Source organism: Schistocerca gregaria, chromosome 2 (assembly GCF_023897955.1).
Source record: "Schistocerca gregaria isolate iqSchGreg1 chromosome 2, iqSchGreg1.2, whole genome shotgun sequence".
Taxonomy (NCBI): domain Eukaryota; kingdom Metazoa; phylum Arthropoda; class Insecta; order Orthoptera; family Acrididae; genus Schistocerca; species Schistocerca gregaria.
Window position 1 is genome coordinate 441,988,873 of NC_064921.1, and position 19,101 is coordinate 442,007,973.

Below are 19,101 nucleotides of genomic sequence, written 5' to 3' on the forward strand. Positions count from 1 at the left end.
GCAGATACCGACATACTCTTCGCTGGAGCCGAAGTTTGATTGGCTTATACATCTCGAAATGATGTTTAATTCGAAGGGCATACGCTATGGAATGTTGTGCGCTTTCATCTGGTAAGCATTTTTGTCTCGTATTTCATACACACGCTATCGGCCTCGTACACGCTTCGTTGTTACTACTGAGAGGCGTTTCGCATGGGGAAGGAGTGACCGCAAACGCGTGCTTTACGTAAAATTCTTCGACGAGGATGGGATTCGAACCCACGCGTGCAGAGCACATTGGATTAGCAGTCCAACGCCTTAACCACTCGGCCACCTCGTCTGCTGGAACTACAGCTGTGTCTTTGGCGAGCGCTTGCGGAAAGAAGACATTTGTCGATTCGAAAACGCTTTCAAAACATCGTACTGGGCCGGTGTTAACGTCTAATGCCCAGCTGCAGTGCAGCCGACCAAGCTCCCACTCGCGAGTCATTTAATGACAGCATCCGTCCACGTCGATATCCGATCGGGGCAAAATCACCGGACCACTTATTTACTGCAGGAATAAGCATTGTATCGACATGCAGTGTCGTCTAATGCACATGAGAAATGTGCTGGGCATTCTTTCCCACGACTTACTGCAACGAAACGTACAGCTCGATACGCTACACTGATATTACTTGCAAGGTTTTGACGTTCGTCCTAGCCCAAGATTGTCCTGCTGTTTGCGATGGAGCTTGGTGTTTGGGCGGCCCTTAGCGACGGATGTCTGCAAAGTCAAGTCTCTCCAGTAGGCCCTGCCAAATCGCTTCTGTATATGGCGGCCTGACGCAAAGCAAACTGTCGAGAGGCGACAGTTGTGCTACAGATGGATTATTATAGGCTCGATACGTTAAAATGACTGCGACAGGTATGCACTTAAATATAAATAAGAACTCGTCGTTCGCAGATACCGACATACTCTTCGCTGGAGCCGAAGTTTGATTGGCTTATACATCTCGAAATGATGTTTAATTCGAAGGGCATACGCTATGGAATGTTGTGCGCTTTCATCTGGTAAGCATTTTTGTCTCGTATTTCATACACACGCTATCGGCCTCGTACACGCTTCGTTGTTACTACTGAGAGGCGTTTCGCATGGGGAAGGAGTGACCGCAAACGCGTGCTTTACGTAAAATTCTTCGACGAGGATGGGATTCGAACCCACGCGTGCAAAGCACATTGGATTAGCAATCCAACGCCTTAACCACTCGGCCACCTCGTCTGCTGGAACTACAGCTGTGTCTTTGGCGAGCGCTTGCGGAAAGAAGACATTTGTCGATTCGAAAACGCTTTCAAAACATCGTACTGGGCCGGTGTTAACGTCTAATGCCCAGCTGCAGTGCAGCCGACCAAGCTCCCACTCGCGAGTCATTTAATGACAGCATCCGTCCACGTCGATATCCGATCGGGGCAAAATCACCGGACCACTTATTTACTGCAGGAATAAGCATTGTATCGACATGCAGTGTCGTCTAATGCACATGAGAAATGTGCTGGGCATTCTTTCCCACGACTTACTGCAACGAAACGTACAGCTCGATACGCTACACTGATATTACTTGCAAGGTTTTGACGTTCGTCCTAGCCCAAGATTGTCCTGCTGTTTGCGATGGAGCTTGGTGTTTGGGCGGCCCTTAGCGACGGATGTCTGCAAAGTCAAGTCTCTCCAGTAGGCCCTGCCAAATCGCTTCTGTATATGGCGGCCTGACGCAAAGCAAACTGTCGAGAGGCGACAGTTGTGCTACAGATGGATTATTATAGGCTCGATACGTTAAAATGACTGCGACAGGTATGCACTTAAATATAAATAAGAACTCGTCGTTCGCAGATACCGACATACTCTTCGCTGGAGCCGAAGTTTGATTGGCTTATACATCTCGAAATGATGTTTAATTCGAAGGGCATACGCTATGGAATGTTGTGCGCTTTCATCTGGTAAGCATTTTTGTCTCGTATTTCATACACACGCTATCGGCCTCGTACACGCTTCGTTGTTACTACTGAGAGGCGTTTCGCATGGGGAAGGAGTGACCGCAAACGCGTGCTTTACGTAAAATTCTTCGACGAGGATGGGATTCGAACTCACGCGTGCAGAGCACATTGGATTAGCAGTCCAACGCCTTAACCACTCGGCCACCTCGTCTGCTGGAACTACAGCTGTGTCTTTGGCGAGCGCTTGCGGAAAGAAGACATTTGTCGATTCGAAAACGCTTTCAAAACATCGTACTGGGCCGGTGTTAACGTCTAATGCCCAGCTGCAGTGCAGCCGACCAAGCTCCCACTCGCGAGTCATTTAATGACAGCATCCGTCCACGTCGATATCCGATCGGGGCAAAATCACCGGACCACTTATTTACTGCAGGAATAAGCATTGTATCGACATGCAGTGTCGTCTAATGCACATAAGAAATGTGTTGGGCATTCTTTCCCACGACTTACTGCAACGAAACGTACAGCTCGATACGCTACACTGATATTACTTGCAAGGTTTTGACGTTCGTCCTAGCCCAAGATTGTCCTGCTGTTTGCGATGGAGCTTGGTGTTTGGGCGGCCCTTAGCGACGGATGTCTGCAAAGTCAAGTCTCTCCAGTAGGCCCTGCCAAATCGCTTCTGTATATGGCGGCCTGACGCAAAGCAAACTGTCGAGAGGCGACAGTTGTGCTACAGATGGATTATTATAGGCTCGATACGTTAAAATGACTGCGACAGGTATGCACTTAAATATAAATAAGAACTCGTCGTTCGCAGATACCGACATACTCTTCGCTGGAGCCGAAGTTTGATTGGCTTATACATCTCGAAATGATGTTTAATTCGAAGGGCATACGCTATGGAATGTTGTGCGCTTTCATCTGGTAAGCATTTTTGTCTCGTATTTCATACACACGCTATCGGCCTCGTACACGCTTCGTTGTTACTACTGAGAGGCGTTTCGCATGGGGAAGGAGTGACCGCAAACGCGTGCTTTACGTAAAATTCTTCGACGAGGATGGGATTCGAACCCACGCGTGCAGAGCACATTGGATTAGCAGTCCAACGCCTTAACCACTCGGCCACCTCGTCTGCTGGAACTACAGCTGTGTCTTTGGCGAGCGCTTGCGGAAAGAAGACATTTGTCGATTCGAAAACGCTTTCAAAACATCGTACTGGGCCGGTGTTAACGTCTAATGCCCAGCTGCAGTGCAGCCGACCAAGCTCCCACTCGCGAGTCATTTAATGACAGCATCCGTCCACGTCGATATCCGATCGGGGCAAAATCACCGGACCACTTATTTACTGCAGGAATAAGCATTGTATCGACATGCAGTGTCGTCTAATGCACATGAGAAATGTGCTGGGCATTCTTTCCCACGACTTACTGCAACGAAACGTACAGCTCGATACGCTACACTGATATTACTTGCAAGGTTTTGACGTTCGTCCTAGCCCAAGATTGTCCTGCTGTTTGCGATGGAGCTTGGTGTTTGGGCGGCCCTTAGCGACGGATGTCTGCAAAGTCAAGTCTCTCCAGTAGGCCCTGCCAAATCGCTTCTGTATATGGCGGCCTGACGCAAAGCAAACTGTCGAGAGGCGACAGTTGTGCTACAGATGGATTATTATAGGCTCGATACGTTAAAATGACTGCGACAGGTATGCACTTAAATATAAATAAGAACTCGTCGTTCGCAGATACCGACATACTCTTCGCTGGAGCCGAAGTTTGATTGGCTTATACATCTCGAAATGATGTTTAATTCGAAGGGCATACGCTATGGAATGTTGTGCGCTTTCATCTGGTAAGCATTTTTGTCTCGTATTTCATACACACGCTATCGGCCTCGTACACGCTTCGTTGTTACTACTGAGAGGCGTTTCGCATGGGGAAGGAGTGACCGCAAACGCGTGCTTTACGTAAAATTCTTCGACGAGGATGGGATTCGAACCCACGCGTGCAGAGCACATTGGATTAGCAATCCAACGCCTTAACCACTCGGCCACCTCGTCTGCTGGAACTACAGCTGTGTCTTTGGCGAGCGCTTGCGGAAAGAAGACATTTGTCGATTCGAAAACGCTTTCAAAACATCGTACTGGGCCGGTGTTAACGTCTAATGCCCAGCTGCAGTGCAGCCGACCAAGCTCCCACTCGCGAGTCATTTAATGACAGCATCCGTCCACGTCGATATCCGATCGGGGCAAAATCACCGGACCACTTATTTACTGCAGGAATAAGCATTGTATCGACATGCAGTGTCGTCTAATGCACATGAGAAATGTGTTGGGCATTCTTTCCCACGACTTACTGCAACGAAACGTACAGCTCGATACGCTACACTGATATTACTTGCAAGGTTTTGACGTTCGTCCTAGCCCAAGATTGTCCTGCTGTTTGCGATGGAGCTTGGTGTTTGGGCGGCCCTTAGCGACGGATGTCTGCAAAGTCAAGTCTCTCCAGTAGGCCCTGCCAAATCGCTTCTGTATATGGCGGCCTGACGCAAAGCAGTTGTGCTACAGATGGATTATTATAGGCTCGATACGTTAAAATGACTGCGACAGGTATGCACTTAAATATAAATAAGAACTCGTCGTTCGCAGATACCGACATACTCTTCGCTGGAGCCGAAGTTTGATTGGCTTATACATCTCGAAATGATGTTTAATTCGAAGGGCATACGCTATGGAATGTTGTGCGCTTTCATCTGGTAAGCATTTTTGTCTCGTATTTCATACACACGCTATCGGCCTCGTACACGCTTCGTTGTTACTACTGAGAGGCGTTTCGCATGGGGAAGGAGTGACCGCAAACGCGTGCTTTACGTAAAATTCTTCGACGAGGATGGGATTCGAACCCACGCGTGCAGAGCACATTGGATTAGCAGTCCAACGCCTTAACCACTCGGCCACCTCGTCTGCTGGAACTACAGCTGTGTCTTTGGCGAGCGCTTGCGGAAAGAAGACATTTGTCGATTCGAAAACGCTTTCAAAACATCGTACTGGGCCGGTGTTAACGTCTAATGCCCAGCTGCAGTGCAGCCGACCAAGCTCCCACTCGCGAGTCATTTAATGACAGCATCCGTCCACGTCGATATCCGATCGGGGCAAAATCACCGGACCACTTATTTACTGCAGGAATAAGCACTGTATCGACATGCAGTGTCGTCTAATGCACATGAGAAATGTGCTGGGCATTCTTTCCCACGACTTACTGCAACGAAACGTACAGCTCGATACGCTACACTGATATTACTTGCAAGGTTTTGACGTTCGTCCTAGCCCAAGATTGTCCTGCTGTTTGCGATGGAGCTTGGTGTTTGGGCGGCCCTTAGCGACGGATGTCTGCAAAGTCAAGTCTCTCCAGTAGGCCCTGCCAAATCGCTTCTGTATATGGCGGCCTGACGCAAAGCAAACTGTCGAGAGGCGACAGTTGTGCTACAGATGGATTATTATAGGCTCGATACGTTAAAATGACTGCGACAGGTATGCACTTAAATATAAATAAGAACTCGTCGTTCGCAGATACCGACATACTCTTCGCTGGAGCCGAAGTTTGATTGGCTTATACATCTCGAAATGATGTTTAATTCGAAGGGCATACGCTATGGAATGTTGTGCGCTTTCATCTGGTAAGCATTTTTGTCTCGTATTTCATACACACGCTATCGGCCTCGTACACGCTTCGTTGTTACTACTGAGAGGCGTTTGGCATGGGGAAGGAGTGACCGCAAACGCGTGCTTTACGTAAAATTCTTCGACGAGGATGGGATTCGAACCCACGCGTGCAAAGCACATTGGATTAGCAATCCAACGCCTTAACCACTCGGCCACCTCGTCTGCTGGAACTACAGCTGTGTCTTTGGCGAGCGCTTGCGGAAAGAAGACATTTGTCGATTCGAAAACGCTTTCAAAACATCGTACTGGGCCGGTGTTAACGTCTAATGCCCAGCTGCAGTGCAGCCGACCAAGCTCCCACTCGCGAGTCATTTAATGACAGCATCCGTCCACGTCGATATCCGATCGGGGCAAAATCACCGGACCACTTATTTACTGCAGGAATAAGCATTGTATCGACATGCAGTGTCGTCTAATGCACATGAGAAATGTGTTGGGCATTCTTTCCCACGACTTACTGCAACGAAACGTACAGCTCGATACGCTACACTGATATTACTTGCAAGGTTTTGACGTTCGTCCTAGCCCAAGATTGTCCTGCTGTTTGCGATGGAGCTTGGTGTTTGGGCGGCCCTTAGCGACGGATGTCTGCAAAGTCAAGTCTCTCCAGTAGGCCCTGCCAAATCGCTTCTGTATATGGCGGCCTGACGCAAAGCAAACTGTCGAGAGGCGACAGTTGTGCTACAGATGGATTATTATAGGCTCGATACGTTAAAATGACTGCGACAGGTATGCACTTAAATATAAATAAGAACTCGTCGTTCGCAGATACCGACATGCTCTTCGCTGGAGCCGAAGTTTGATTGGCTTATACATCTCGAAATGATGTTTAATTCGAAGGGCATACGCTATGGAATGTTGTGCGCTTTCATCTGGTAAGCATTTTTGTCTCGTATTTCATACACACGCTATCGGCCTCGTACACGCTTCGTTGTTACTACTGAGAGGCGTTTCGCATGGGGAAGGAGTGACCGCAAACGCGTGCTTTACGTAAAATTCTTCGACGAGGATGGGATTCGAACCCACGCGTGCAGAGCACATTGGATTAGCAGTCCAACGCCTTAACCACTCGGCCACCTCGTCTGCTGGAACTACAGCTGTGTCTTTGGCGAGCGCTTGCGGAAAGAAGACATTTGTCGATTCGAAAACGCTTTCAAAACATCGTACTGGGCCGGTGTTAACGTCTAATGCCCAGCTGCAGTGCAGCCGACCAAGCTCCCACTCGCGAGTCATTTAATGACAGCATCCGTCCACGTCGATATCCGATCGGGGCAAAATCACCGGACCACTTATTTACTGCAGGAATAAGCATTGTATCGACATGCAGTGTCGTCTAATGCACATGAGAAATGTGCTGGGCATTCTTTCCCACGACTTACTGCAACGAAACGTACAGCTCGATACGCTACACTGATATTACTTGCAAGGTTTTGACGTTCGTCCTAGCCCAAGATTGTCCTGCTGTTTGCGATGGAGCTTGGTGTTTGGGCGGCCCTTAGCGACGGATGTCTGCAAAGTCAAGTCTCTCCAGTAGGCCCTGCCAAATCGCTTCTGTATATGGCGGCCTGACGCAAAGCAAACTGTCGAGAGGCGACAGTTGTGCTACAGATGGATTATTATAGGCTCGATACGTTAAAATGACTGCGACAGGTATGCACTTAAATATAAATAAGAACTCGTCGTTCGCAGATACCGACATACTCTTCGCTGGAGCCGAAGTTTGATTGGCTTATACATCTCGAAATGATGTTTAATTCGAAGGGCATACGCTATGGAATGTTGTGCGCTTTCATCTGGTAAGCATTTTTGTCTCGTATTTCATACACACGCTATCGGCCTCGTACACGCTTCGTTGTTACTACTGAGAGGCGTTTCGCATGGGGAAGGAGTGACCGCAAACGCGTGCTTTACGTAAAATTCTTCGACGAGGATGGGATTCGAACTCACGCGTGCAGAGCACATTGGATTAGCAGTCCAACGCCTTAACCACTCGGCCACCTCGTCTGCTGGAACTACAGCTGTGTCTTTGGCGAGCGCTTGCGGAAAGAAGACATTTGTCGATTCGAAAACGCTTTCAAAACATCGTACTGGGCCGGTGTTAACGTCTAATGCCCAGCTGCAGTGCAGCCGACCAAGCTCCCACTCGCGAGTCATTTAATGACAGCATCCGTCCACGTCGATATCCGATCGGGGCAAAATCACCGGACCACTTATTTACTGCAGGAATAAGCATTGTATCGACATGCAGTGTCGTCTAATGCACATAAGAAATGTGTTGGGCATTCTTTCCCACGACTTACTGCAACGAAACGTACAGCTCGATACGCTACACTGATATTACTTGCAAGGTTTTGACGTTCGTCCTAGCCCAAGATTGTCCTGCTGTTTGCGATGGAGCTTGGTGTTTGGGCGGCCCTTAGCGACGGATGTCTGCAAAGTCAAGTCTCTCCAGTAGGCCGTGCCAAATCGCTTCTGTATATGGCGGCCTGACGCAAAGCAAACTGTCGAGAGGCGACAGTTGTGCTACAGATGGATTATTATAGGCTCGATACGTTAAAATGACTGCGACAGGTATGCACTTAAATATAAATAAGAACTCGTCGTTCGCAGATACCGACATACTCTTCGCTGGAGCCGAAGTTTGATTGGCTTATACATCTCGAAATGATGTTTAATTCGAAGGGCATACGCTATGGAATGTTGTGCGCTTTCATCTGGTAAGCATTTTTGTCTCGTATTTCATACACACGCTATCGGCCTCGTACACGCTTCGTTGTTACTACTGAGAGGCGTTTCGCATGGGGAAGGAGTGACCGCAAACGCGTGCTTTACGTAAAATTCTTCGACGAGGATGGGATTCGAACTCACGCGTGCAGAGCACATTGGATTAGCAGTCCAACGCCTTAACCACTCGGCCACCTCGTCTGCTGGAACTACAGCTGTGTCTTTGGCGAGCGCTTGCGGAAAGAAGACATTTGTCGATTCGAAAACGCTTTCAAAACATCGTACTGGGCCGGTGTTAACGTCTAATGCCCAGCTGCAGTGCAGCCGACCAAGCTCCCACTCGCGAGTCATTTAATGACAGCATCCGTCCACGTCGATATCCGATCGGGGCAAAATCACCGGACCACTTATTTACTGCAGGAATAAGCATTGTATCGACATGCAGTGTCGTCTAATGCACATAAGAAATGTGTTGGGCATTCTTTCCCACGACTTACTGCAACGAAACGTACAGCTCGATACGCTACACTGATATTACTTGCAAGGTTTTGACGTTCGTCCTAGCCCAAGATTGTCCTGCTGTTTGCGATGGAGCTTGGTGTTTGGGCGGCCCTTAGCGACGGATGTCTGCAAAGTCAAGTCTCTCCAGTAGGCCCTGCCAAATCGCTTCTGTATATGGCGGCCTGACGCAAAGCAAACTGTCGAGAGGCGACAGTTGTGCTACAGATGGATTATTATAGGCTCGATACGTTAAAATGACTGCGACAGGTATGCACTTAAATATAAATAAGAACTCGTCGTTCGCAGATACCGACATACTCTTCGCTGGAGCCGAAGTTTGATTGGCTTATACATCTCGAAATGATGTTTAATTCGAAGGGCATACGCTATGGAATGTTGTGCGCTTTCATCTGGTAAGCATTTTTGTCTCGTATTTCATACACACGCTATCGGCCTCGTACACGCTTCGTTGTTACTACTGAGAGGCGTTTCGCATGGGGAAGGAGTGACCGCAAACGCGTGCTTTACGTAAAATTCTTCGACGAGGATGGGATTCGAACCCACGCGTGCAGAGCACATTGGATTAGCAGTCCAACGCCTTAACCACTCGGCCACCTCGTCTGCTGGAACTACAGCTGTGTCTTTGGCGAGCGCTTGCGGAAAGAAGACATTTGTCGATTCGAAAACGCTTTCAAAACATCGTACTGGGCCGGTGTTAACGTCTAATGCCCAGCTGCAGTGCAGCCGACCAAGCTCCCACTCGCGAGTCATTTAATGACAGCATCCGTCCACGTCGATATCCGATCGGGGCAAAATCACCGGACCACTTATTTACTGCAGGAATAAGCATTGTATCGACATGCAGTGTCGTCTAATGCACATGAGAAATGTGCTGGGCATTCTTTCCCACGACTTACTGCAACGAAACGTACAGCTCGATACGCTACACTGATATTACTTGCAAGGTTTTGACGTTCGTCCTAGCCCAAGATTGTCCTGCTGTTTGCGATGGAGCTTGGTGTTTGGGCGGCCCTTAGCGACGGATGTCTGCAAAGTCAAGTCTCTCCAGTAGGCCGTGCCAAATCGCTTCTGTATATGGCGGCCTGACGCAAAGCAAACTGTCGAGAGGCGACAGTTGTGCTACAGATGGATTATTATAGGCTCGATACGTTAAAATGACTGCGACAGGTATGCACTTAAATATAAATAAGAACTCGTCGTTCGCAGATACCGACATACTCTTCGCTGGAGCCGAAGTTTGATTGGCTTATACATCTCGAAATGATGTTTAATTCGAAGGGCATACGCTATGGAATGTTGTGCGCTTTCATCTGGTAAGCATTTTTGTCTCGTATTTCATACACACGCTATCGGCCTCGTACACGCTTCGTTGTTACTACTGAGAGGCGTTTCGCATGGGGAAGGAGTGACCGCAAACGCGTGCTTTACGTAAAATTCTTCGACGAGGATGGGATTCGAACCCACGCGTGCAGAGCACATTGGATTAGCAGTCCAACGCCTTAACCACTCGGCCACCTCGTCTGCTGGAACTACAGCTGTGTCTTTGGCGAGCGCTTGCGGAAAGAAGACATTTGTCGATTCGAAAACGCTTTCAAAACATCGTACTGGGCCGGTGTTAACGTCTAATGCCCAGCTGCAGTGCAGCCGACCAAGCTCCCACTCGCGAGTCATTTAATGACAGCATCCGTCCACGTCGATATCCGATCGGGGCAAAATCACCGGACCACTTATTTACTGCAGGAATAAGCATTGTATCGACATGCAGTGTCGTCTAATGCACATGAGAAATGTGCTGGGCATTCTTTCCCATGACTTACTGCAACGAAACGTACAGCTCGATACGCTACACTGATATTACTTGCAAGGTTTTGACGTTCGTCCTAGCCCAAGATTGTCCTGCTGTTTGCGATGGAGCTTGGTGTTTGGGCGGCCCTTAGCGACGGATGTCTGCAAAGTCAAGTCTCTCCAGTAGGCCCTGCCAAATCGCTTCTGTATATGGCGGCCTGACGCAAAGCAAACTGTCGAGAGGCGACAGTTGTGCTACAGATGGATTATTATAGGCTCGATACGTTAAAATGACTGCGACAGGTATGCACTTAAATATAAATAAGAACTCGTCGTTCGCAGATACCGACATACTCTTCGCTGGAGCCGAAGTTTGATTGGCTTATACATCTCGAAATGATGTTTAATTCGAAGGGCATACGCTATGGAATGTTGTGCGCTTTCATCTGGTAAGCATTTTTGTCTAGTATTTCATACACACGCTATCGGCCTCGTACACGCTTCGTTGTTACTACTGAGAGGCGTTTCGCATGGGGAAGGAGTGACCGCAAACGCGTGCTTTACGTAAAATTCTTCGACGAGGATGGGATTCGAACCCACGCGTGCAGAGCACATTGGATTAGCAGTCCAACGCCTTAACCACTCGGCCACCTCGTCTGCTGGAACTACAGCTGTGTCTTTGGCGAGCGCTTGCGGAAAGAAGACATTTGTCGATTCGAAAACGCTTTCAAAACATCGTACTGGGCCGGTGTTAACGTCTAATGCCCAGCTGCAGTGCAGCCGACCAAGCTCCCACTCGCGAGTCATTTAATGACAGCATCCGTCCACGTCGATATCCGATCGGGGCAAAATCACCGGACCACTTATTTACTGCAGGAATAAGCATTGTATCGACATGCAGTGTCGTCTAATGCACATGAGAAATGTGCTGGGCATTCTTTCCCACGACTTACTGCAACGAAACGTACAGCTCGATACGCTACACTGATATTACTTGCAAGGTTTTGACGTTCGTCCTAGCCCAAGATTGTCCTGCTGTTTGCGATGGAGCTTGGTGTTTGGGCGGCCCTTAGCGACGGATGTCTGCAAAGTCAAGTCTCTCCAGTAGGCCCTGCCAAATCGCTTCTGTATATGGCGGCCTGACGCAAAGGCTCGATACGTTAAAATGACTGCGACAGGTATGCACTTAAATATAAATAAGAACTCGTCGTTCGCAGATACCGACATACTCTTCGCTGGAGCCGAAGTTTGATTGGCTTATACATCTCGAAATGATGTTTAATTCGAAGGGCATACGCTATGGAATGTTGTGCGCTTTCATCTGGTAAGCATTTTTGTCTCGTATTTCATACACACGCTATCGGCCTCGTACACGCTTCGTTGTTACTACTGAGAGGCGTTTCGCATGGGGAAGGAGTGACCGCAAACGCGTGCTTTACGTAAAATTCTTCGACGAGGATGGGATTCGAACCCACGCGTGCAGAGCACATTGGATTAGCAGTCCAACGCCTTAACCACTCGGCCACCTCGTCTGCTGGAACTACAGCTGTGTCTTTGGCGAGCGCTTGCGGAAAGAAGACATTTGTCGATTCGAAAACGCTTTCAAAACATCGTACTGGGCCGGTGTTAACGTCTAATGCCCAGCTGCAGTGCAGCCGACCAAGCTCCCACTCGAGAGTCATTTAATGACAGCATCCGTCCACGTCGATATCCGATCGGGGCAAAATCACCGGACCACTTATTTACTGCAGGAATAAGCATTGTATCGACATGCAGTGTCGTCTAATGCACATGAGAAATGTGCTGGGCATTCTTTCCCACGACTTACTGCAACGAAACGTACAGCTCGATACGCTACACTGATATTACTTGCAAGGTTTTGACGTTCGTCCTAGCCCAAGATTGTCCTGCTGTTTGCGATGGAGCTTGGTGTTTGGGCGGCCCTTAGCGACGGATGTCTGCAAAGTCAAGTCTCTCCAGTAGGCCCTGCCAAATCGCTTCTGTATATGGCGGCCTGACGCAAAGCAAACTGTCGAGAGGCGACAGTTGTGCTACAGATGGATTATTATAGGCTCGATACGTTAAAATGACTGCGACAGGTATGCACTTAAATATAAATAAGAACTCGTCGTTCGCAGATACCGACATACTCTTCGCTGGAGCCGAAGTTTGATTGGCTTATACATCTCGAAATGATGTTTAATTCGAAGGGCATACGCTATGGAATGTTGTGCGCTTTCATCTGGTAAGCATTTTTGTCTCGTATTTCATACACACGCTATCGGCCTCGTACACGCTTCGTTGTTACTACTGAGAGGCGTTTCGCATGGGGAAGGAGTGACCGCAAACGCGTGCTTTACGTAAAATTCTTCGACGAGGATGGGATTCGAACCCACGCGTGCACAGCACATTGGATTAGCAGTCCAACGCCTTAACCACTCGGCCACCTCGTCTGCTGGAACTACAGCTGTGTCTTTGGCGAGCGCTTGCGGAAAGAAGACATTTGTCGATTCGAAAACGCTTTCAAAACATCGTACTGGGCCGGTGTTAACGTCTAATGCCCAGCTGCAGTGCAGCCGACCAAGCTCCCACTCGCGAGTCATTTAATGACAGCATCCGTCCACGTCGATATCCGATCGGGGCAAAATCACCGGACCACTTATTTACTGCAGGAATAAGCATTGTATCGACATGCAGTGTCGTCTAATGCACATGAGAAATGTGCTGGGCATTCTTTCCCACGACTTACTGCAACGAAACGTACAGCTCGATACGCTACACTGATATTACTTGCAAGGTTTTGACGTTCGTCCTAGCCCAAGATTGTCCTGCTGTTTGCGATGGAGCTTGGTGTTTGGGCGGCCCTTAGCGACGGATGTCTGCAAAGTCAAGTCTCTCCAGTAGGCCCTGCCAAATCGCTTCTGTATATGGCGGCCTGACGCAAAGCAAACTGTCGAGAGGCGACAGTTGTGCTACAGATGGATTATTATAGGCTCGATACGTTAAAATGACTGCGACAGGTATGCACTTAAATATAAATAAGAACTCGTCGTTCGCAGATACCGACATACTCTTCGCTGGAGCCGAAGTTTGATTGGCTTATACATCTCGAAATGATGTTTAATTCGAAGGGCATACGCTATGGAATGTTGTGCGCTTTCATCTGGTAAGCATTTTTGTCTCGTATTTCATACACACGCTATCGGCCTCGTACACGCTTCGTTGTTACTACTGAGAGGCGTTTCGCATGGGGAAGGAGTGACCGCAAACGCGTGCTTTACGTAAAATTCTTCGACGAGGATGGGATTCGAACCCACGCGTGCACAGCACATTGGATTAGCAGTCCAACGCCTTAACCACTCGGCCACCTCGTCTGCTGGAACTACAGCTGTGTCTTTGGCGAGCGCTTGCGGAAAGAAGACATTTGTCGATTCGAAAACGCTTTCAAAACATCGTACTGGGCCGGTGTTAACGTCTAATGCCCAGCTGCAGTGCAGCCGACCAAGCTCCCACTCGCGAGTCATTTAATGACAGCATCCGTCCACGTCGATATCCGATCGGGGCAAAATCACCGGACCACTTATTTACTGCAGGAATAAGCATTGTATCGACATGCAGTGTCGTCTAATGCACATGAGAAATGTGCTGGGCATTCTTTCCCACGACTTACTGCAACGAAACGTACAGCTCGATACGCTACACTGATATTACTTGCAAGGTTTTGACGTTCGTCCTAGCCCAAGATTGTCCTGCTGTTTGCGATGGAGCTTGGTGTTTGGGCGGCCCTTAGCGACGGATGTCTGCAAAGTCAAGTCTCTCCAGTAGGCCCTGCCAAATCGCTTCTGTATATGGCGGCCTGACGCAAAGCAAACTGTCGAGAGGCGACAGTTGTGCTACAGATGGATTATTATAGGCTCGATACGTTAAAATGACTGCGACAGGTATGCACTTAAATATAAATAAGAACTCGTCGTTCGCAGATACCGACATACTCTTCGCTGGAGCCGAAGTTTGATTGGCTTATACATCTCGAAATGATGTTTAATTCGAAGGGCATACGCTATGGAATGTTGTGCGCTTTCATCTGGTAAGCATTTTTGTCTCGTATTTCATACACACGCTATCGGCCTCGTACACGCTTCGTTGTTACTACTGAGAGGCGTTTCGCATGGGGAAGGAGTGACCGCAAACGCGTGCTTTACGTAAAATTCTTCGACGAGGATGGGATTCGAACCCACGCGTGCACAGCACATTGGATTAGCAGTCCAACGCCTTAACCACTCGGCCACCTCGTCTGCTGGAACTACAGCTGTGTCTTTGGCGAGCGCTTGCGGAAAGAAGACATTTGTCGATTCGAAAACGCTTTCAAAACATCGTACTGGGCCGGTGTTAACGTCTAATGCCCAGCTGCAGTGCAGCCGACCAAGCTCCCACTCGCGAGTCATTTAATGACAGCATCCGTCCACGTCGATATCCGATCGGGGCAAAATCACCGGACCACTTATTTACTGCAGGAATAAGCATTGTATCGACATGCAGTGTCGTCTAATGCACATGAGAAATGTGCTGGGCATTCTTTCCCACGACTTACTGCAACGAAACGTACAGCTCGATACGCTACACTGATATTACTTGCAAGGTTTTGACGTTCGTCCTAGCCCAAGATTGTCCTGCTGTTTGCGATGGAGCTTGGTGTTTGGGCGGCCCTTAGCGACGGATGTCTGCAAAGTCAAGTCTCTCCAGTAGGCCCTGCCAAATCGCTTCTGTATATGGCGGCCTGACGCAAAGCAAACTGTCGAGAGGCGACAGTTGTGCTACAGATGGATTATTATAGGCTCGATACGTTAAAATGACTGCGACAGGCATGCACTTAAATATAAATAAGAACTCGTCGTTCGCAGATACCGACATACTCTTCGCTGGAGCCGAAGTTTGATTGGCTTATACATCTCGAAATGATGTTTAATTCGAAGGGCATACGCTATGGAATGTTGTGCGCTTTCATCTGGTAAGCATTTTTGTCTCGTATTTCATACACACGCTATCGGCCTCGTACACGCTTCGTTGTTACTACTGAGAGGCGTTTCGCATGGGGAAGGAGTGACCGCAAACGCGTGCTTTACGTAAAATTCTTCGACGAGGATGGGATTCGAACCCACGCGTGCAGAGCACATTGGATTAGCAGTCCAACGCCTTAACCACTCGGCCACCTCGTCTGCTGGAACTACAGCTGTGTCTTTGGCGAGCGCTTGCGGAAAGAAGACATTTGTCGATTCGAAAACGCTTTCAAAACATCGTACTGGGCCGGTGTTAACGTCTAATGCCCAGCTGCAGTGCAGCCGACCAAGCTCCCACTCGCGAGTCATTTAATGACAGCATCCGTCCACGTCGATATCCGATCGGGGCAAAATCACCGGACCACTTATTTACTGCAGGAATAAGCATTGTATCGACATGCAGTGTCGTCTAATGCACATGAGAAATGTGCTGGGCATTCTTTCCCACGACTTACTGCAACGAAACGTACAGCTCGATACGCTACACTGATATTACTTGCAAGGTTTTGACGTTCGTCCTAGCCCAAGATTGTCCTGCTGTTTGCGATGGAGCTTGGTGTTTGGGCGGCCCTTAGCGACGGATGTCTGCAAAGTCAAGTCTCTCCAGTAGGCCCTGCCAAATCGCTTCTGTATATGGCGGCCTGACGCAAAGCAAACTGTCGAGAGGCGACAGTTGTGCTACAGATGGATTATTATAGGCTCGATACGTTAAAATGACTGCGACAGGTATGCACTTAAATATAAATAAGAACTCGTCGTTCGCAGATACCGACATACTCTTCGCTGGAGCCGAAGTTTGATTGGCTTATACATCTCGAAATGATGTTTAATTCGAAGGGCATACGCTATGGAATGTTGTGCGCTTTCATCTGGTAAGCATTTTTGTCTCGTATTTCATACACACGCTATCGGCCTCGTACACGCTTTGTTGTTACTACTGAGAGGCGTTTCGCATGGGGAAGGAGTGACCGCAAACGCGTGCTTTACGTAAAATTCTTCGACGAGGATGGGATTCGAACCCACGCGTGCACAGCACATTGGATTAGCAGTCCAACGCCTTAACCACTCGGCCACCTCGTCTGCTGGAACTACAGCTGTGTCTTTGGCGAGCGCTTGCGGAAAGAAGACATTTGTCGATTCGAAAACGCTTTCAAAACATCGTACTGGGCCGGTGTTAACGTCTAATGCCCAGCTGCAGTGCAGCCGACCAAGCTCCCACTCGCGAGTCATTTAATGACAGCATCCGTCCACGTCGATATCCGATCGGGGCAAAATCACCGGACCACTTATTTACTGCAGGAATAAGCATTGTATCGACATGCAGTGTCGTCTAATGCACATGAGAAATGTGCTGGGCATTCTTTCCCACGACTTACTGCAACGAAACGTACAGCTCGATACGCTACACTGATATTACTTGCAAGGTTTTGACGTTCGTCCTAGCCCAAGATTGTCCTGCTGTTTGCGATGGAGCTTGGTGTTTGGGCGGCCCTTAGCGACGGATGTCTGCAAAGTCAAGTCTCTCCAGTAGGCCCTGCCAAATCGCTTCTGTATATGGCGGCCTGACGCAAAGCAAACTGTCGAGAGGCGACAGTTGTGCTACAGATGGATTATTATAGGCTCGATACGTTAAAATGACTGCGACAGGTATGCACTTAAATATAAATAAGAACTCGTCGTTCGCAGATACCGACATACTCTTCGCTGGAGCCGAAGTTTGATTGGCTTATACATCTCGAAATGATGTTTAATTCGAAGGGCATACGCTATGGAATGTTGTGCGCTTTCATCTGGTAAGCATTTTTGTCTCGTATTTCATACACACGCTATCGGCCTCGTACACGCTTCGTTGTTACTACTGAGAGGCGTTTCGCATGGGGAAGGAGTGACCGCAAACGCGTGCTTTACGTAAAATTCTTCGACGAGGATGGGATTCGAACCCACGCGTGCAGAGCACATTGGATTAGCAGTCCAACGCCTTAACCACTCGGCCACCTCGTCTGCTGGAACTACAGCTGTGTCTTTGGCGAGCGCTTGCGGAAAGAAGACATTTGTCGATTCGAAAACGCTTTCAAAACATCGTACTGGGCCGGTGTTAACGTCTAATGCCCAGCTGCAGTGCAGCCGACCAAGCTCCCACTCGCGAGTCATTTAATGACAGCATCCGTCCACGTCGATATCCGATCGGGGCAAAATCACCGGACCACTTATTTACTGCAGGAATAAGCATTGTATCGACATGCAGTGTCGTCTAATGCACATGAGAAATGTGCTGGGCATTCTTTCCCACGACTTACTGCAACGAAACGTACAGCTCGATACGCTACACTGATATTACTTGCAAGGTTTTGACGTTCGTCCTAGCCCAAGATTGTCCTGCTGTTTGCGATGGAGCTTGGTGTTTGGGCGGCCCTTAGCGACGGATGTCTGCAAAGTCAAGTCTCTCCAGTAGGCCCTGCCAAATCGCTTCTGTATATGGCGGCCTGACGCAAAGCAAACTGTCGAGAGGCGACAGTTGTGCTACAGATGGATTATTATAGGCTCGATACGTTAAAATGACTGCGACAGGTATGCACTTAAATATAAATAAGAACTCGTCGTTCGCAGATACCGACATACTCTTCGCTGGAGCCGAAGTTTGATTGGCTTATACATCTCGAAATGATGTTTAATTCGAAGGGCATACGCTATAGAATGTTGTGCGCTTTCATCTGGTAAGCATTTTTGTCTCGTATTTCATACACACGCTATCGGCCTCGTACACGCTTCGTTGTTACTACTGAGAGGCGTTTCGCATGGGGAAGGAGTGACCGCAAACGCGTGCTTTACGTAAAATTCTTCGACGAGGATGGGATTCGAACCCACGCGTGCAGAGCACATTGGATTAGCAGTCCAACGCCTTAACCACTCGGCCACCTCGTCTGCTGGAACTACAGCTGTGTCTTTGGCGAGCGCTTGCGGAAAGAAGACATTTGTCGATTCGAAAACGCTTTCAAAACATCGTACTGGGCCGGTGTTAACGTCTAATGCCCAGCTGCAGTGCAGCCGACCAAGCTCCCACTCGCGAGTCATTTAATGACAGCATCCGTCCACGTCGATATCCGATCGGGGCAAAATCACCGGACCACTTATTTACTGCAGGAATAAGCATTGTATCGACATGCAGTGTCGTCTAATGCACATGAGAAATGTGCTGGGCATTCTTTCCCACGACTTACTGCAACGAAACGTACAGCTCGATACGCTACACTGATATTACTTGCAAGGTTTTGACGTTCGTCCTAGCCCAAGATTGTCCTGCTGTTTGCGATGGAGCTTGGTGTTTGGGCGGCCCTTAGCGACGGATGT

The 19,101-nt window shown here is 48.7% G+C and overlaps 21 non-coding genes across 21 annotated transcripts; all 21 read right to left on the minus strand.

The window, feature by feature from the left end:
• Window positions 1-237: 237 nt before the first annotated feature.
• Trnas-gcu (transfer RNA serine (anticodon GCU)) lies at window positions 238-319 on the minus strand. Its single transcript has one exon. It is a non-coding gene; the product is annotated as a tRNA-Ser (tRNA).
• An 839-nt stretch (window positions 320-1,158) lies between these two features.
• Trnas-gcu (transfer RNA serine (anticodon GCU)) lies at window positions 1,159-1,240 on the minus strand. The gene has a single exon. It is a non-coding gene; the product is annotated as a tRNA-Ser (tRNA).
• Window positions 1,241-2,079: 839 nt separating this feature from the next.
• Window positions 2,080-2,161, minus strand: Trnas-gcu (transfer RNA serine (anticodon GCU)). Its single transcript has one exon. It is a non-coding gene; the product is annotated as a tRNA-Ser (tRNA).
• Window positions 2,162-3,000: 839 nt separating this feature from the next.
• Window positions 3,001-3,082, minus strand: Trnas-gcu (transfer RNA serine (anticodon GCU)). Its single transcript has one exon. It is a non-coding gene; the product is annotated as a tRNA-Ser (tRNA).
• An 839-nt stretch (window positions 3,083-3,921) lies between these two features.
• On the minus strand, window positions 3,922-4,003 carry Trnas-gcu (transfer RNA serine (anticodon GCU)). Its single transcript has one exon. It is a non-coding gene; the product is annotated as a tRNA-Ser (tRNA).
• Window positions 4,004-4,824: 821 nt separating this feature from the next.
• Trnas-gcu (transfer RNA serine (anticodon GCU)) lies at window positions 4,825-4,906 on the minus strand. Its single transcript has one exon. It is a non-coding gene; the product is annotated as a tRNA-Ser (tRNA).
• Window positions 4,907-5,745: 839 nt separating this feature from the next.
• Trnas-gcu (transfer RNA serine (anticodon GCU)) lies at window positions 5,746-5,827 on the minus strand. Its single transcript has one exon. It is a non-coding gene; the product is annotated as a tRNA-Ser (tRNA).
• Window positions 5,828-6,666: 839 nt separating this feature from the next.
• On the minus strand, window positions 6,667-6,748 carry Trnas-gcu (transfer RNA serine (anticodon GCU)). The gene has a single exon. It is a non-coding gene; the product is annotated as a tRNA-Ser (tRNA).
• An 839-nt stretch (window positions 6,749-7,587) lies between these two features.
• On the minus strand, window positions 7,588-7,669 carry Trnas-gcu (transfer RNA serine (anticodon GCU)). The gene has a single exon. It is a non-coding gene; the product is annotated as a tRNA-Ser (tRNA).
• An 839-nt stretch (window positions 7,670-8,508) lies between these two features.
• Window positions 8,509-8,590, minus strand: Trnas-gcu (transfer RNA serine (anticodon GCU)). The gene has a single exon. It is a non-coding gene; the product is annotated as a tRNA-Ser (tRNA).
• An 839-nt stretch (window positions 8,591-9,429) lies between these two features.
• Window positions 9,430-9,511, minus strand: Trnas-gcu (transfer RNA serine (anticodon GCU)). Its single transcript has one exon. It is a non-coding gene; the product is annotated as a tRNA-Ser (tRNA).
• Window positions 9,512-10,350: 839 nt separating this feature from the next.
• On the minus strand, window positions 10,351-10,432 carry Trnas-gcu (transfer RNA serine (anticodon GCU)). The gene has a single exon. It is a non-coding gene; the product is annotated as a tRNA-Ser (tRNA).
• Window positions 10,433-11,271: 839 nt separating this feature from the next.
• Trnas-gcu (transfer RNA serine (anticodon GCU)) lies at window positions 11,272-11,353 on the minus strand. Its single transcript has one exon. It is a non-coding gene; the product is annotated as a tRNA-Ser (tRNA).
• Window positions 11,354-12,146: 793 nt separating this feature from the next.
• Trnas-gcu (transfer RNA serine (anticodon GCU)) lies at window positions 12,147-12,228 on the minus strand. The gene has a single exon. It is a non-coding gene; the product is annotated as a tRNA-Ser (tRNA).
• An 839-nt stretch (window positions 12,229-13,067) lies between these two features.
• Trnas-gcu (transfer RNA serine (anticodon GCU)) lies at window positions 13,068-13,149 on the minus strand. Its single transcript has one exon. It is a non-coding gene; the product is annotated as a tRNA-Ser (tRNA).
• Window positions 13,150-13,988: 839 nt separating this feature from the next.
• Window positions 13,989-14,070, minus strand: Trnas-gcu (transfer RNA serine (anticodon GCU)). Its single transcript has one exon. It is a non-coding gene; the product is annotated as a tRNA-Ser (tRNA).
• An 839-nt stretch (window positions 14,071-14,909) lies between these two features.
• Window positions 14,910-14,991, minus strand: Trnas-gcu (transfer RNA serine (anticodon GCU)). Its single transcript has one exon. It is a non-coding gene; the product is annotated as a tRNA-Ser (tRNA).
• An 839-nt stretch (window positions 14,992-15,830) lies between these two features.
• On the minus strand, window positions 15,831-15,912 carry Trnas-gcu (transfer RNA serine (anticodon GCU)). Its single transcript has one exon. It is a non-coding gene; the product is annotated as a tRNA-Ser (tRNA).
• An 839-nt stretch (window positions 15,913-16,751) lies between these two features.
• Window positions 16,752-16,833, minus strand: Trnas-gcu (transfer RNA serine (anticodon GCU)). The gene has a single exon. It is a non-coding gene; the product is annotated as a tRNA-Ser (tRNA).
• An 839-nt stretch (window positions 16,834-17,672) lies between these two features.
• Trnas-gcu (transfer RNA serine (anticodon GCU)) lies at window positions 17,673-17,754 on the minus strand. Its single transcript has one exon. It is a non-coding gene; the product is annotated as a tRNA-Ser (tRNA).
• Window positions 17,755-18,593: 839 nt separating this feature from the next.
• On the minus strand, window positions 18,594-18,675 carry Trnas-gcu (transfer RNA serine (anticodon GCU)). Its single transcript has one exon. It is a non-coding gene; the product is annotated as a tRNA-Ser (tRNA).
• Window positions 18,676-19,101: the final 426 nt, after the last annotated feature.